This window comes from Mauremys mutica, chromosome 18, assembly GCF_020497125.1.
Source record: "Mauremys mutica isolate MM-2020 ecotype Southern chromosome 18, ASM2049712v1, whole genome shotgun sequence".
NCBI lineage: Eukaryota > Metazoa > Chordata > Testudines > Geoemydidae > Mauremys > Mauremys mutica.
The window spans coordinates 15608969-15624821 of record NC_059089.1 but is presented as its reverse complement, the minus strand read 5'-3'; the positions used below and the strand labels follow the sequence as shown (position 1 = coordinate 15624821).

Here is a 15853-nt window from a genome sequence, read left to right as displayed (position 1 = left end):
GCAGCAGCCGCCAAGGATCTAGCCTCTCTTATGCTTGGGATCAGAAAGCCTCTTTGAAAAGATAGCATTTGTGATAATCTGTTAGCTGATACAAACCCAGGCACCCTCAATGCCAAGTGTTTTGTATTTTTCTGTTTTCAGGGTAATCCACTTGCTGGCATAATCATCAAACTTCTCCTCAGTCCAAAGGCTCCAGTTACAGAGAGCGACTACTGTGCAGTGGAGTGCAAGCCAGGTTAGCGTTAAGAAAAAAGTCAGATTCCAAAGATTGCCAGTACTTAATCCTGTGTCATTAAACAAATGTATTTGTTAGGAATATTCCACAGCTTTGAACATAAATATATATATTTTGAGTTGTGTTATAAATAACACAACTCATTCGGTTCCATGGGAAAAAAAAAGTCTTTATCCTTCATGAAACTAAATTTGTATTCCTGCACGGAAAAAGTCTGAAAATTGCACTGAATGGCAGAACTGTCAAAGAAGGGCTCTTTCAGCCTCTGAACAGAATGGCTTGTTTTGTTATTACGATTCCCTGGAAATTGGTATGTAGTCATCAGCTGAATATAAACTTTCATCAGAAGCATCTGAAAGATTCTTGCATTTACATTCCAGAAGAGAAGAGTTTAAAAAGCCCCAGACAGTTGAAAGTCTATTTATCTATCTACAGTGATGAAGTATGGCTTAGTCAACAAGGAGCTTTTTTACTTTAATACAACCATGCACCAAATGGGTTTTTGATTGAGTAGTGTTGTTTAGAACAACGATAAACTTTTGTAATAAACCCTGCAACCACTTTGCCTGTCAATGCCAAAACTTTGCCAAGGTTCACAAAATCTTTCCAGCAGACCTGGGCTAAGGTTTCAGTCAACCTCTCGTTTTGGAGATGCAGTTGGTGTTGCCAACTCTCATGATATTTGATATTTCTTAAAGCCACTGCTCCTGGAATCAGGTGATTACATTTAAAAAGAAAAAAAGTTTCTCTCTCTCTCTCATGGGTGTGGAGAAGAGTTTGAAAACACGTACCCAAAGACTTGGAAACCAGAATGCAAATAAAATTAACCCAAAATGTATCATTTTTTTTAAACAAACAATCTCATGATTTGGGGATTTTTTTAAACATGTGGGGTTAGCAATACTGTGTGTATATTTTTGCATTGTAACCCAGTGAAACTTGACTGTTCTGTCTTAGAACCTGGATTTTGACTCTTTCGCTTTGAGATTTTGGATCTGAAGAAAAAACGGAAAAAAGTGGTAAAATGAAGTGGGGGTGGGGGGCTTTTCAAAATCTCTTGCAAACCAGAAGGACTGATGACTTCCTTTCAGAAACAGACCAGTGTTACTAAATTTTGATCCATATCCAGATTTTGAAACCATCCCACTCCCCAAAACCCCCCAAAATAAAACCCCAAGGAAATGTTTGGATCCATGATTTTTGTTTGTCCAAGAATAAATGTAGGGAATTAGACATGATATACAGATCTCGGTTTCATCTAACTACCCCAAAATATGGAGAAATAATGAAGGATGAGGAGCTGTATTTTGAATGGGCCCATCCCTGTGCAGCCTTGGGGAAAAACTGTAGAGAGGAACCAGTCAGAGATTCCAGCTGGTAGGAGCAGCTGCAGAAGCTGCCAAAGCAGGGACCTCTGGACATTCAGAGAACTTTCTACAGTTCTGAGGGGACTTTCCCTGCCCTGTGCTGATTGGTCCAACCTTCTCCTTTCCCACCCCACAGTCTCTTCACCTCGGCTTCACTCCACACCTACCCCTGCCCATTCCAGGTCCTCTATCCCTTCAGTTTCTAGTTAGCTTATTCCCTCCTAACTAAAGCCACACACAAAAAATAATCCACAGAACTAATATGTCATTTGCTGCAATCACCTAGCTCTGCCTGTGTGTTCTACCATTCCCATAACTTGTACCTCTCTTGGCTATTTAGATAGAAAACTCCACAGGGCAGGGATGGTTATCTGTGATTGTACAGCACCTAGCACAATGGGGACCTATTCATGGTTGGTCCTTAAGCACTATTGGAATAAGTCTGAAGATTAACATATAGGTATTTCCATGATCTGTTTTAAAACATCCCCCCCAACCCCCGAAAAAAAAAATCACACCAAATAGCCTACAGAACAGCAGTGGCAACTTCACTTACAGCCAATTTAAAAAACAGCAGCTACAATTTAAGCTTTAAACAGATCATACCTGTGATCACTCTCTGGCTTCATTACCACCATTTGTTTTTCAGCACTCATTATCCTTCCCCTTTCATCCTTTAGGTTTTTTCTTCCTCCTCCCACACAGTAGCTCTTTCATTTGTTTTCAGTAGATGCAGCTTTACCTAATTAAAGGAGGACTCAAGAAGTGCACTTTCTAAGTGAAGTAAATATGGCTAAGGTTGGAACAGTGGGCTGCAGTGTTCCCTGATGTTCCTTCCTCAGGAACAGGATATCACGGGCTCCACCTTTTATGTGCCAAATTAGTGCATTAAATTAGTAGAGCACAAAAAAAAGTCTCAGAGGACCAGTTAAAAAGGATTCTGAGCAGTGGGAATTGATTGGTCATTACAAAAAAGTCTATAGGGGCCTGACTCTTAGGCATTGAAATCAATGGGAGCTTTGCTATATTAGAAGTATAATTTCACTAGAAACAGGCTTCAAACACATGCATGCCTTTTCAATTTGAATGCAGTGACCCTGTTTTCTTGCAATAGAATGTGGGTGGTTCCTCTACTCTGGTCACACTGTGGGAGAACAGGGCTCTGTGCATTTTGTTTAGCTCATGGTAGAGGCAACGTTTAGTAAAGAACTAAGGAGGTAAGTACTGTGATTTCTCTCCATCTTACCTTTGTCTGCACAAGAACCCAGCTCAGGTATAGCCTGTTCCAGCTTCTGGAAATGTCTAGTTCACACTGGGCATGCTCAGAGGCATCAGGCCAGATTTTCAAAGGTATTTGGGCACCTAAAGATGCAGATAAATGTCTAGTGGGACTTTCAAATGTGCCTAAGCAGGTTAGATGCCCAGCTCCCATTGAAATCAATGGGATTTAGGTGCCAAAATTTTGAAAATCCCACTAGGTGTCCATCTGTAGCTTTAGGCACCTAAAAACCTTTGAAAATCTGGCCCATAGGACACTTCCTATACCAAGATTGTATCTTCCTGTTTGCTTGTGCTAGTAATTGGATCTCTGTTTACACAGGCCAGTTGTGAAATTCAGATCTGGATAACAATTCACTTCCCAGCACTCCAAAAATGTGCGGATGTTTGGATGTGGAGACCCCAACTGGCCCTAGAGCAATGACACAAGTACACGTTCCCACAAGTACACGTTCCCACAAGTACACGTTCACAGAAACACAGTGCTCTTTAGTTATAATGGACACATTTGAACAGAGAATTGAGTATTGAATACGTTTCCTACGTCTAACCCAGCTGAGGAAAGTAATCACAGGATAAAATTCTACAGCCTGTACTATGCAAGAGGTCAGAGTAGATCATTGCAATGGTCCCTTCTGGACTTAAAAGCAAAGAAGAGGTACAAAAGCAGATTTCCCCAAAGCAAACCAAGCTAAGTACATTCTTCTTTGGTTATAATCACCAGAATGTGGATAATAGGCATATTTTATTGCATTTCTAGGGGGAAATTAATCACACCTTTTAGATACTACATGGAGAGCATGGTATAGAAACTTACAGAGATAAAAAAATACAGGTACAAAATGAGTAAGAAAAGTCACTGCTTACGAATCAGTCCTTCCTGAGCACATGCCACTGGAGAATCTCAAAGCACTCTACAAAGTGAATTAAGCTTCAAAATAGTGTGCAAACATAGGGTTTGATCCCAAACCTGTTGAAGTTAATGGAAAGAATCCTATAGACTTCAACGTGTTTTGGATCAGGCCCCACAGAAGGCACCCATTGAAGGGTGTCAAGTCAGGTTCTAACTCCACCCCAGTGGTCACGTCTGGGACCTTTGTGGGTGTCGATAGTACTCTGAAAGGAAGGAAGGAGTTGGGATAGAGAGAGGGCACGGGGGAAACATGAGATGGCAGAGATAGGGAGATTTAAATTTTCTATCAAATAATTCTCAGCAAGCTGTAAACCACCAGCTTTGAACAATTAGTCCAGAAAACAAAGTTTTCACATTCTTGCAGTTGTTTACTCTTCAGGAGACTGGACAAATACCTAGAGATTTGGGTGTTCCCCCACCCCATTTCCTTCAGCAATAAGGTTTGCTTGGTTTTTAATCTCGTATTTCCTGCTTTCAAAATGAATTTAGATAAATAGAAATGTAGGAAAACAAATGGAGCTGTCAGGAAAGATTTGGGGTTAGTCTCTAGTTTTTAAACATAAAATTCATATTCAGTCCAGATCCCAGCTCACATGTACTCACTGCTTTCTACAGAACTGCAACCAGGAATCCAAAACACCCTCAAAGCTTGGTTTAACTGTGTGTCTGGATTTGAATTTAGCAGCTTGAACTCATCTGTATGCCTGTCATATACTCTTTAATGCAACTACCTTTTCCACCTACAAAAGTCTCTGGACATTGCTCAATAAAAAAAAAAAAAGCTGGAACCAGAGATGTTCCTGTTATAATAAATGAGCACTTCAGATTGTTTCTGAAAGCTGTCACAATCATGATCAGTTTTACAGGGGAAGAACAGAAATGCTCTCTCTAGTAGTGCTCCAGAGCCCCCTGAATTCCACTATACATCTTAAAGTGTCCATATATCTTTCCACAGCATAGAATTAAAGCCCATAAATGATAACTCCCCTGAAGTCACAGACAATATTGTCTGATTCATCCTAGCTAAGAAGTAAGGCAGCAGGATACAGAGTGCATAATACACTCTGCATAGGCACTAATGGACTCCACAGAATGAGTCACTGCTGCTATTTGTTATTTTGATAGCACTGCAAGCATTATATGAGGAGAGACTTTTTTTAGTCACATTATGTTATTAATTTGGCTAAGAGCCATCATTTTTGCTAGCTTACTTTTTAAATGACACTCTCCTGTCCAAACAGCTTCTGTGCTATTTATCTAACTTATAAATTAGGGTCTTTTAAAAAAAGCCACCTATGGAAACTTTTAATAGAACAGATAGGAAAACATTGCACCACCACAATGGGCCAAAGTTCTCTTTTGCCAAATCATCAGCAGTTTCAAGCGCCTTTCCTTTCTGCCGGGCAATCTGACCGCTTACAAGACAAGTTACCAGTCTCTGTGCCCACCACGAAGTGTTGGCATCTGGTCATTGCTTTGCTGTCCTGAGTTGATCTTTTTATTCCACAAAACTAGCCCCAAATATATTTCAGCCAGCTTGGTGGCCTTTCTATTGAAAACTGGATGAATCACCATTAGTTTATATAGCAAGGGAGGGAATCAGATGTTGCTACTCATGTTAGGTAGGCTCTGTTTATCCAATGGGCCAAAATATGCACCCTGTCTTGGGTGTTTCAGCAACTGGAGTCACACACACACAAAAACCCCAACGTTTAGACAGAAAGGCCATTTTCATACGGATTTCCTTAGTCTACAGAATAAGATACTCTGAATAACTCTTGACTTCTCTCTTTATGGCTTACTCTGGAACACAGCCTCCTTACTGATTTTATTATCTATTTCTAGCCTGTGTTTCTTGGGAATCCTCTTGGTCTATCTGAAGCCCAAGTGCTGAGGGAATATTTCCCTCTCCCCCTGCCCTTCATTTTTAAATTCTGCACATAGTGATATTTTGGTCTTTCACCAAGCTGAAGAACAGAGATCTAGTGAAGATGAAGCCATGGCCGGAGAGGATTATGACTCAAACATCCCTTGTTAAGTTGGGTTAGGCTATGACTCAAGGTAGTTCTATACACAAATGTGTCCCTAAAATTATTTGTATCCACAAAACCTAATGGAGTCAATGCTAACCATAACCCTAATGATCATAAGAAGAGATTCAGCAAAAAGAAGTTCTATCAGTTTTAGGGCTTATAAGTTGTTTGAGCATGCCTGACATTCCTAGCACTTTAGTAGTTATTTATACCAAACTCATCACTATTGTATCTGTGTACCCATTGATAGGTCAGAGGTGATGCAGTCATTAACATTAAGGAATGGGTGATGGGAATGGAACTTGTATCCCTCAGCACCGGAAACAGAGAAAACTTGCCCCGCTGGAGTCAATGGGAGTTTTGTCATTGACTTCAGTGGAGCCAGGATTTCACTATATGTAACAGAAGTAAAGGAGCAGCTAGCCGTGCTCTGCTTGTAGCGAGAATTTGTGGTGGCAGAAGAAGGTGAGATTGAGCGCGCTATGCCAGCAAAGCCATTGTATTCTAGTAACAGCCCCAGCACACACCCACATCCTGAGAAAATGGGTTAGAACACATAGATCAGAGATATCATGAGAAAAGAACATGACCTGTGTGACAGAACACAGTGGGGCTACACAGAGTTCATAGGACGCACTCCTAAGCTATTATTTATCTAAACTGTCAACATACATTAACTTTACAGATAAGGAGCCTACTTGTGAACTCATTTACAGTGGTGTTAATCAGGAATAACTTCAGCAAAATCTATGGAGTTACAGTAGGGTAAGTGAGATCAGAATCAGTCCCACAGAGCAGCAAAGCTGGTCTGCCTCTTTGACCCAAGGGTAGATATCATCCTGCTCATAGACTACATCTTCACTGCAAAAAAAGGTGTGTGCGCGCGTGTGTGGTTTTTTTTGTAATTGCAAAATAACTAACACACCATAGTTATCTCACTGTCAAATCTTAGTGGAGAAAGGCACTGTAGTTTTTACCATGAGGTAGCTATGTAAGGTCAACAGTATGTCTCCACCCATGGTTGAGCCTGCCTGGTTTATTGAGCAGTAAAAGCTACAGCTCTTTGTCTCTACTAGGGATTTCCAGCAGGCTAGTTAACGTTTGTTATCCCATGGTGAGTGCATACCTTTTTGGGCAGTCAAGACAAAGCCAGAGAGACTATTTGTATTTCCGGCTATTGCCAGCACCACTCATGTACACACCTGACCCAGATCCTTGCTTCATACCCTAGCAGTCTAAATTAATAAGGTCTGACTAGATAGAGAAGTATGTTCCCAAACAGGCTTTACTGTTGCACATTTGACAAAGTCAGGAAATAGCTATGTTGGCTGCCAGCAACAACTTCCTGTCCCACTTTTGCTTTTTATTCTAGAGTCCAATCTTCACCAAAATGAGTCACCATCTGTTGGTAGCCTGCAGTATTACATGGTAACTAGCTAGAACCCCAATACTGTTAATCTATTATTTGTATTGCACTAGTGTCTTAGGTTCCTCAGTCATGGACCTGGACCCAATTGTGATAGATGCTGTACAAAACAAAAACATGGGCCCTGTCCCAAAGAGCTTACAATCTAAGTACTTTCTTTTTATGTTATACAGAAGTCAGATTAGATGATGCAATGTTCCCTTTTGGTATTAAAAAAAAAGTATGAATATAAGTGAATATGAATTTATTTCAAATTTCTGCCAGGTCTTATCAATTACTGTCCATGTCTAGAAAGATTATTTCATGACCTCATATGAAGAAGAAAAAAAAGCAAAGGGTAAAAGATTAGTGTGTGTGTTTTTTCTTAGAGTGGAACAGAGCACCAAAGAAGCTCATGAATTCATAAAAAAACATGTTGGATTGAGAACTGTAGAAACAACATTCTCTACCTGTCTAAAAAAAATTCTATGCAAATATCATAGCAGAGGTGTTCATAGGACGATGCAAGATTTTTAAAGCTTACTGCATAAAATGTCTAATTTCCCTTTGATTTACAAAAATGCATCTGTTCATTGCTCTAAACAGAAAAAAAACTACATAGTGTTTGTTCTCTCTCTAATATTCTGTTGCTTGTCTTAAAAAAAAGTCCTGGGAGGAAATTCTGCCCCCACTGAAATCAATTTACTTCATTAGGTTCAGGATTTCATCCTGAAATTTTTCACATGTATGTTACTTAGGCCACAGTCTTGCAAAACATTTAAGCATGTGAACAGGCTCATTGTGGAGTTAATCACATACTTAAGTTTTTGCAGTATTAGGGTTTTAGACAAAGGAAGAATGATCTTGTGGTCATTATCCTGGACTGGGATCCAGGAGATTTGGGTTTAAGATCTGGGTCTCTGCAACAGATTCTCTGAGAATCCTTGGGCAAGACAGTTAATCTCTCTACACCTCAGTTACCCAACTCTAAAGTGGAGGTGAAAATACTTACACGAATTGTAATCATCTCATTGTTACTTATGTTCGCTCCACGTGTTGCTGTATTCATTTGCAGTCTCTTGTAAGCTCTTTTGGGCAGGGATCATTTTTTTCTACACAACACTTCACATGACGGGGCCATGATCCAGATTGTGGCCTCCAGGTGCTACTGCAGTAGAAATAATTTAAGGTTATCTTTCCTGTACCTGCACCTATAAAGGGTACCCATCACATTCACATTAGTATATGGGCACACCTTAGAAGATTTGGACAGAAAGCAAACAACATTGCCCCAAAATAGAGAGTAAACACACTGCCACCCATGCATTCCATTTAAGGAGAGGGCTTCTAAAAGGAATACTTTGAAAGTCACTGGTATGCCAGGTTGTGGGGAGGAAGAGATGTCTGGAAGAAAAAGAGTCAAGTTTTTATGCTGGCAACCTTGGTAACCAGACTGTGAGGTCTGAAGCCATGCACAGTGCAACACTCAGCCTTGCTCTAGTAAGGGAGAGAAAAGAAAGCTACCATGTGTATTTTCAAGCAGTGCATTCTGGGAAATGATCAGTAATATTAATGGCTCTGGCAGAGCTAATCTGTAGAATACAAGTAAAAAAGTGTGCAAGCATATCAGAGGCCGTGAATGGATGCTTCAGGAAAGGTAGCAAAGAAAAAGTTTGAGTGTTTTATAGTTGAGATTTTGCTTTTTCCTTCCCTACAAGATGCTGGTTAAGGCACATTAGAGGAAAGGACCATGAATTCCATGGTCAAGAATCTTATAGCAGAGTCCAGTTGTAGGAAGTTTTCCCCCTAAATCACAATCCATAACTACTCTCTTCTGCTTAGTAGTGTACAATTTCCATTGGCATCAGTGACATGGTCCAGATAGCATGGCCCTACAGAGGCAAAAGGCAAAAGCACATATAAGGAAAGGGCCAGTAACAAATTACTATCCCCAAAAAGCATGGGATTATGGAAATAATTGAACCTCTGAGTCAGTTCCTTATGCAGGCTCCTCCTGGGCAACCCAGGTACACACCTCCTCAGAGTGAGAAGTTAAAGCAGGGGTAGGCCACCTATGGCACGCGTGCCGAAGGCGGCACACACGCTGATTTTCAGTGGCACTCAACCTGCCCGGGTCCTGGCCACCGGTCGGGCGGGGGGGGGCGCTCTGCGTTTTAATTTAATTTTAAATGAAGCTTATTAAACATTTTAAAAACCTTATTTACTTTACATATAACAATAGTTTAGTTATATATTATAGACTTATAGAAAGAGACCTTCTAAAATGTATGACTGGCACGCGAAACCTTAAATTAGAGTGAATAAATGAAGACTCAGCACACCACTTCTGAAAGGCTGCCGACCCCCATATTAAAGCATCATCTAACCTTAATTCAAGGAGCAGAGATGACCCTTCCATTCTGCTGTGAAGGAAACCATTTCACTAAACAACTGGCCTAGACATTGCTGAGCCAAAGTGATTATTTGGGAAATCAATTAAGTTAGAAATGGAACAGGCCCATTAGAGATTGATGACCTTCCCGATTAGGTCACCCTACCAGCACATATCTGTTCCTTCAGTGTATTCTCCAATATTCTGTCCAGTTCACTTGATAAAACTTTTGTCTTGGCTCCCACAACTGGCAGCTCTAGGATCTCTATTTAACCTTGTTCCTAACAACACTTACAGTTTTCACTGCTTCTTTTAAGCAACAAGCACTGTGTGAATGCAACAATTCCATGCTTCGGTCATCAAAACCATGAGCCTTTACCACTTGAGCTAAAGGAGTAACTCCATTAGCAATGTAGTAGTAGGTTCTTATCCTCTTATATAGGCCTGCCACTTGGAAGGGTATGTAATCCATTTAGTGTAATCCACACTAGCTCAATTAGGCCTGCCCTCTACACACACACGACAACATGAAGGACCTATAATTTAATCACACCAGTACATCCCAATACACATGGACTTGAACACCCCAAACCTTATTCTGCAGACCTTGCTCTCTTCTGATAGCTGCAATCTCTTTACACTTCATGTGTGACTTTGTGAGGTAGGTCTGCCATTTAATCTTCACTTCTTGTGCAGACCTTTAAATATTTTTTTTAAATTCCAGCCAGATTCTTGGACTTGGCAGATAAACTGTGGGTCCCATAAGAGTTATATTTTCTTTGAAAGCCTTGAATGAAGCCTTTATAAAAAACTTCATTAATATTTCTACCTATATGCCTGCTCCCCACTTCCTGTTCAAGTCCAAACAGATTCTCCACACAGAACGACCTTTTGAAATTCACATATTTACTTCCCCCAAACAGTGAGAGTGTTACTGAGGAGCTTGTGGTGGAGTCAATTCATGTGTGTGTTGTCCTGATGTCGTTTACAAAGATGAAGCCTTCTATTCATTGGAGATGAAAAAAATAGCAGAAGCAAGAGAAGCAGAATATAAAGCTGAAAATATCAGATCTAGAGAGTTCTCTATTCTGGCCCTTGGCCACTTAAAGATTTCAGTCCACTTGCAATTATATTATATTAAAGAGTCATTATGCCTAATGCATTAAAGTGTAGAAGTGGGAGTCAAAGCTGTTTCCAAGAATAAAGGTCAGAAATATTAAGATAGTTGTTCACAAAGCATTAAAAATGTGTGGTGCTTTCTAAATATGTCTCCCAGTCAGCAAGGTACATAAGCATGTGCCTGACTTGTAGCACATGGGTAATTCCATTGAAGTCCAGTTAGAAATGTGCTTAAATACCTTGGTGAATAAGGGCCTATGGGCCAGATCTAACTCCAATTTAAGGCACTGGGAGCTTTTCCGTTGACTTGACCGGAAGCTGGATCTGGCTCTCTATGCAGAGCTACAAGCAGAATTGTAAATTGGAAGGGTATATATACTACTTTATAGAAAAGTCGAGTTAGCAGCCTTCAAAAGACACTATCAAAGCTTGAGTAGCATTGGCAATAAATATGGACAGCAGGATATAATGTGTACGACACCAGATTGATAAAGAGACCTAAGTTCTACTCCCAGCTCTGTGATTTACCAAAGCCATTGGTGTTTAACTTCAGGCAAGTCATTGCAACTTTTGGGAACTGTAATTTGGTTGCCTTATGTCCCAGTTCTCCTCTCGAGGCTGGGCTCTCCCTTTGTTTCCACATCTGCAAAATGGGAACAAAGATACTTAACCCTCTTTGTAAAGCGTTTGAGATCTACAGACTGCAATGCCATTACATGGAGTAATCCCATTGAAGTCAAGAGACGGCTCAGGTGTTTAAAATTATTCACATGCTTATGTATATTACAGGGCCCTATACAATTATTAAAATAGGAAATCCAAGTAAGGCATTTGGACACTTACATCCACCCTTGATCAGGGAAAATGGACTGTGTGTACTAGCAAGGAACAATTTGAGTATCCAGTTGCGTGACCTGGACATCACTTTATGGCTTCAGTTTGCACACTGGGGCCAGAGGTTGCATTTTCTCCCCAATATGAAACACATGCCTATGAACAAAACATATTACACCTATGTTACTTGGCTTTTATTGGTCTGCATCAGTATTAATGAGGGAGTGTAGTGAAGCAATGCAATATTTCTGATTTCTGTTTACAGGGAGCACTAGCTGATGTCTGAGTGTGTTTAAAATAGCCCTTGGTCTGGTATAGCCCAAATTTGTTGATCTTTATGGTGCACTGCAAAGTCCAGTGATTTGGGCAAGGGTCTAGGGTAGGTGGAGGCCTCTCTCTTTATTTGCAGGGGATTTGAGTTCTGCAGAAGCAAAGATAGGCACATTTTAAAAGATGTGGACTGCATTGTAATTTTATCTAGGGCTGATCGAAAATTCTCTCTAAACTGTTTTGAAGGAAAATTGGGTTAACCATTAAACATTTGTTTAGACAAGTGTTTGCTTTCCATGGAAAATTTTGATTTTTCCTAAAAACACACCCCAAAGAAATCCAAACAATTTAAAAAAATGTTTTTTTGGCTATGCTGTCACAGTGCCTCATGGGAGTTGTAGTTCAACTGCCTTATATCCCTCTTCTCCTCTATAGACTAGGCTTCCTGCACAGATTACATCTCCCATGATTTTCCATGATGCACTGCCTCTTGCCCAATGGAGAGATCATGGTGTCTTATGAGAGATGTAGTCTATGTGGAAAAATGGTAACATAAGGCAGCACTGTGCCATTTCTGAATCAAATTTTTTTCAGCCACATTTTTCAGTTTTCAAATTTTCACCCCCAAAATTGAAATTCTGTGGAGGAAACCCATTTTCCAACCAACTTTAGTATTAATTACCTATGAAGGTTGGCTAGAGCCTGTGACAGGTGGGTTTGTTTTTAAATATATGTCTCTGTGTTAAAAATCAAAATAAATAGAAGCTGCATCAGATTTTGACTAGGGAGACAAAATGGACTAGTGATTCAATGCCATGCTGGAAACTAAGATCTCCAGAGTACTAATTTCAGTGTTAACAGTAACTTGCCGCATGACCTGGCAGTTCCTTTAACTTCTGCATCTTGATTCCACTATCTCACAGATCTGTTGAAGCTTCGTTCATTAGTGTCTATAAAGTTCTAGCATGGAAGACGCTCTAGAAGTACAAAGGACAGAAACATTCTGGCAGTTCTCTGTAAGACCTGCCTCTTTCACAAAGCCTTTGTATGTTAGGGCCTAATCCTGCAAGATGCTGAGCACCTCAGGCAGTGCTATGCATATTATTCTGAGTTAGCCCCCAAGATCCTTTGAGGTAGGGACCTCATATACTTTTTGCCCCTTAACCTTTACACATGCCACACACGCAGCACCATTAAAAATCCCAATATTTACATCAACATAGTATTTACCTTGACTGTGGTATTTGCCATGGTCCCTATACCTGGAATGGGAACACCACAGTAAATTTAATTATTGCTGCTGGGAGGAGGTACATATTTAGTTTTTAAGGGCATCTCACTGTGATTATATAGACAGAAATGCAGTGCTAGATAATCCTTTGAAAGTGGCAAAGGCTAGTAATTTATCTCAGAAGAGAATATTGAAAATGTAAATATCTATATACAGTATAGCCAAGGATCTTTGTTTAAAAAGTAGTTAACAGGATAAATAGAAGGCTGAATCTTAAGAATTTCTTTAAAGAAGGAAAGAACTGCTGAGGGAAGTATAAATGAAAAGTAGAACGCATTTCACATAGCACCCTCAGGGCCGTCTTTACTGTGGAAATAAAGCTCCCATATTAGATGTTTGTTAACATTGTGACAGGGATCAGACGGGTACACAAAACCCTAGTTGTGGTGCACTGACGTGGTGAGATAAGGCTGTCCTTATCAGCAATACTGTTTTCTTTCAGCAAGGAAGGGGCTCTGTATATATAAGCAGAGGATGGAAGTCAATGAAAACAGAGGGCTGGAGAGGCCTGAATAGGTATTTTGTGCTATAAATCTAGCTTGGAGCTGTTTTTTTGGGTGTGGAAATATCAAATACTGACCTCCCACTGATGCTGCTTGGCAGTGGGATAAGTCACTCATTTATTTAAGCCCATCCACAAAGCTGCTGTGTAACATGGCAGAGTTCTTTGCAAAAAGTTACACCAGCCTGACACATCTAACAGGCAAACAGCAAGCTCCTTGCCACCACCCCACCCAGTCCTCACGCCTCTGCTCAAAATATCACCAAGCACACGCCTGCTAGTAGGCAATTCCCACAGCATTCGTCAGGCAGCTCTTTGAACTAGGCAAGAAAAGAAGATTTGTGCGGAGGAAAGGGGGGGGGGAGGAAAATCATCATCTTTCTGTCTGTGCCAATAAAAGTCCTCTCTCGAAAGAGCCGTGTCTCCGATGGCCCTTTCACTCCTTACCTGGAAACCCGAGACATGTTGTGTCAATGCAGATCTGCCAGTGGCTGTGCTCCATGCATATCGTGTACATGGCGGAAGTGAAGCCTCCAGGAAGTTTTCACTCTCTCCAAAGAGAGCGGAGAGAATTGTTTTGAACAAGGAAACTGGGCTTGAAACAAGCCCAAGTGGGCTGTATTGCTGAGCATCAGCACTGCCTCTGCTTTCAAGTTTGCTAAAGTGGATGAAAGTCAGACTCCCCCTGATCCAATCTCACAAGTTCAACCGGCACCCACTGGAATTCTTCCATGGATCAAGGACAATACCTGGCCCTTCCCAATGAGCACTCTGCTCTGGATTGAAGGCAGGTGATGGGGTAGCAGAATCTAAGACCTTGTTTAGAAAAGCAGGGCTCTTCTGCTGAATCACACTAGGCTCAGGTGCTAAATCACTGCACTAAGACAGAGCAATTATTGCTGAGTCATGCTGGCAGGTGAGTCCAGTTAGCGCCAACCAGTATAGAAAAGGAAATGGGGTAAGAGCCTTACATGGAAACCCTAGAAACAGCCTAGTTAGAGGAGAAAGTGAGGCTGAGGTTAACATTGGGTGTGCATCAGCAGTTACAAGGTTATCCCTCTGCCAGAAATAATAATAATGATAAACAAAGAAGGGAGATTCTGGCTAGCAGCCAAAGGGAACAAGCTTCAGAACCAAGACAACCTTTATGGCTGGTTCTGAAGAGTTCAACTCCAGGAACTAAGAAGAACCATCCATCTGATCTTACCATCTGCAATGGGATACTGGGCTGGGAGCATCAGATACCTGAGTCTGAGCTCCTTCAAGGCTTTAAAGATCACCACCAACACTTTGCATTGCACTCAAGAGGCCAGTGTACATACTTGTGCATATCTGACTCAGCCTACTTAATCAGGAAGACAACTTCATCCTACATTAGCTGGAGCTTCCAATACTCTTCAATGACAGCTATAAGCACAGTATGTAACAGTAGTATAGTCTGGAGACAAAAACATGGATTATCCTTGTGACGCCCATGACAGAAAGGTTTTGCAGAAGCCTAGTTAGCCATAGATCATAAAGGTCACTGAGTATGACTTCTTGTGCCTGAAAATCCAGAAGCAGGAATGGACACCTGAGGCTCCAAAACATTTTAGCAAAAGGTTTGCCGACTCCCATAATAGATGATGCAGACACCCTCTTTCACCCAAGCACTTTCTCCGAGTGAGAGAGAAGTGATGCTTGTTATTATTAATAATAATAATAATTATTGGAGATATACCAATCTCCTAGAACTGGAAGGGACCTTGAAAGGTCATCAAGTCCAGCCCCCTGCCTGCACTAGCAGGACCAATTTTTGCCCCAGATCCCTAAATAGCCCCCTCAAGGATTGAACTCACAACCCTGGGTTTAGCAGGCCAATGTTGACAGAGGAGAGTTACACTTGGTCACACACTGCCCGGTCAGGCAGTAGGATACTGCAGTATCTGGACCAGACAGACAAAAAGGAGATGAAGACATGACTGTTATCAGCATATTGGTGACACTCCATCTCCCTAGCATCTTCCCATACACAGGAGAAGGGACTGAGCCCTGCAGGACCAACTTGGGAGGTGGGGGGAAGAGAGAGAGAAAGAAAATGAGTAGCTTCCCAGAACTAGGCTGCAGTTCCTACAAGAGAGGAAGGAGTCTATCTACTAAGGGGCCATTCCATCCACCCAGGTAGGTCTCACAAGCGAGTCAACTATACTTCATGGCTAATTGTAGTAAATAGAC

At 41.1% G+C, this 15853-nt stretch overlaps 1 protein-coding gene across 15 annotated transcripts in view; it reads right to left on the bottom strand.

Moving 5' to 3' along the window:
• The window catches only part of LOC123352512 (collagen alpha-1(XXVII) chain B-like), a 287024-nt gene that overhangs the window by 247541 nt on the left and 23630 nt on the right, over window positions 1-15853 (bottom strand). For 3 of the 15 annotated variants that reach the window (XM_044992743.1, XM_044992744.1, XM_044992746.1), the window contains exon 3: window positions 8244-8399. The exons of 11 other annotated variants lie outside the window; for them this stretch is intronic. The gene's annotated coding sequence lies outside the window, so the exon portion shown is untranslated. Of the gene's footprint in view, window positions 1-2208; window positions 2326-8243; window positions 8400-15853 lie in introns of those variants that run through there. One more of the 15 variants, XM_044992751.1, reaches the window with a different exon arrangement.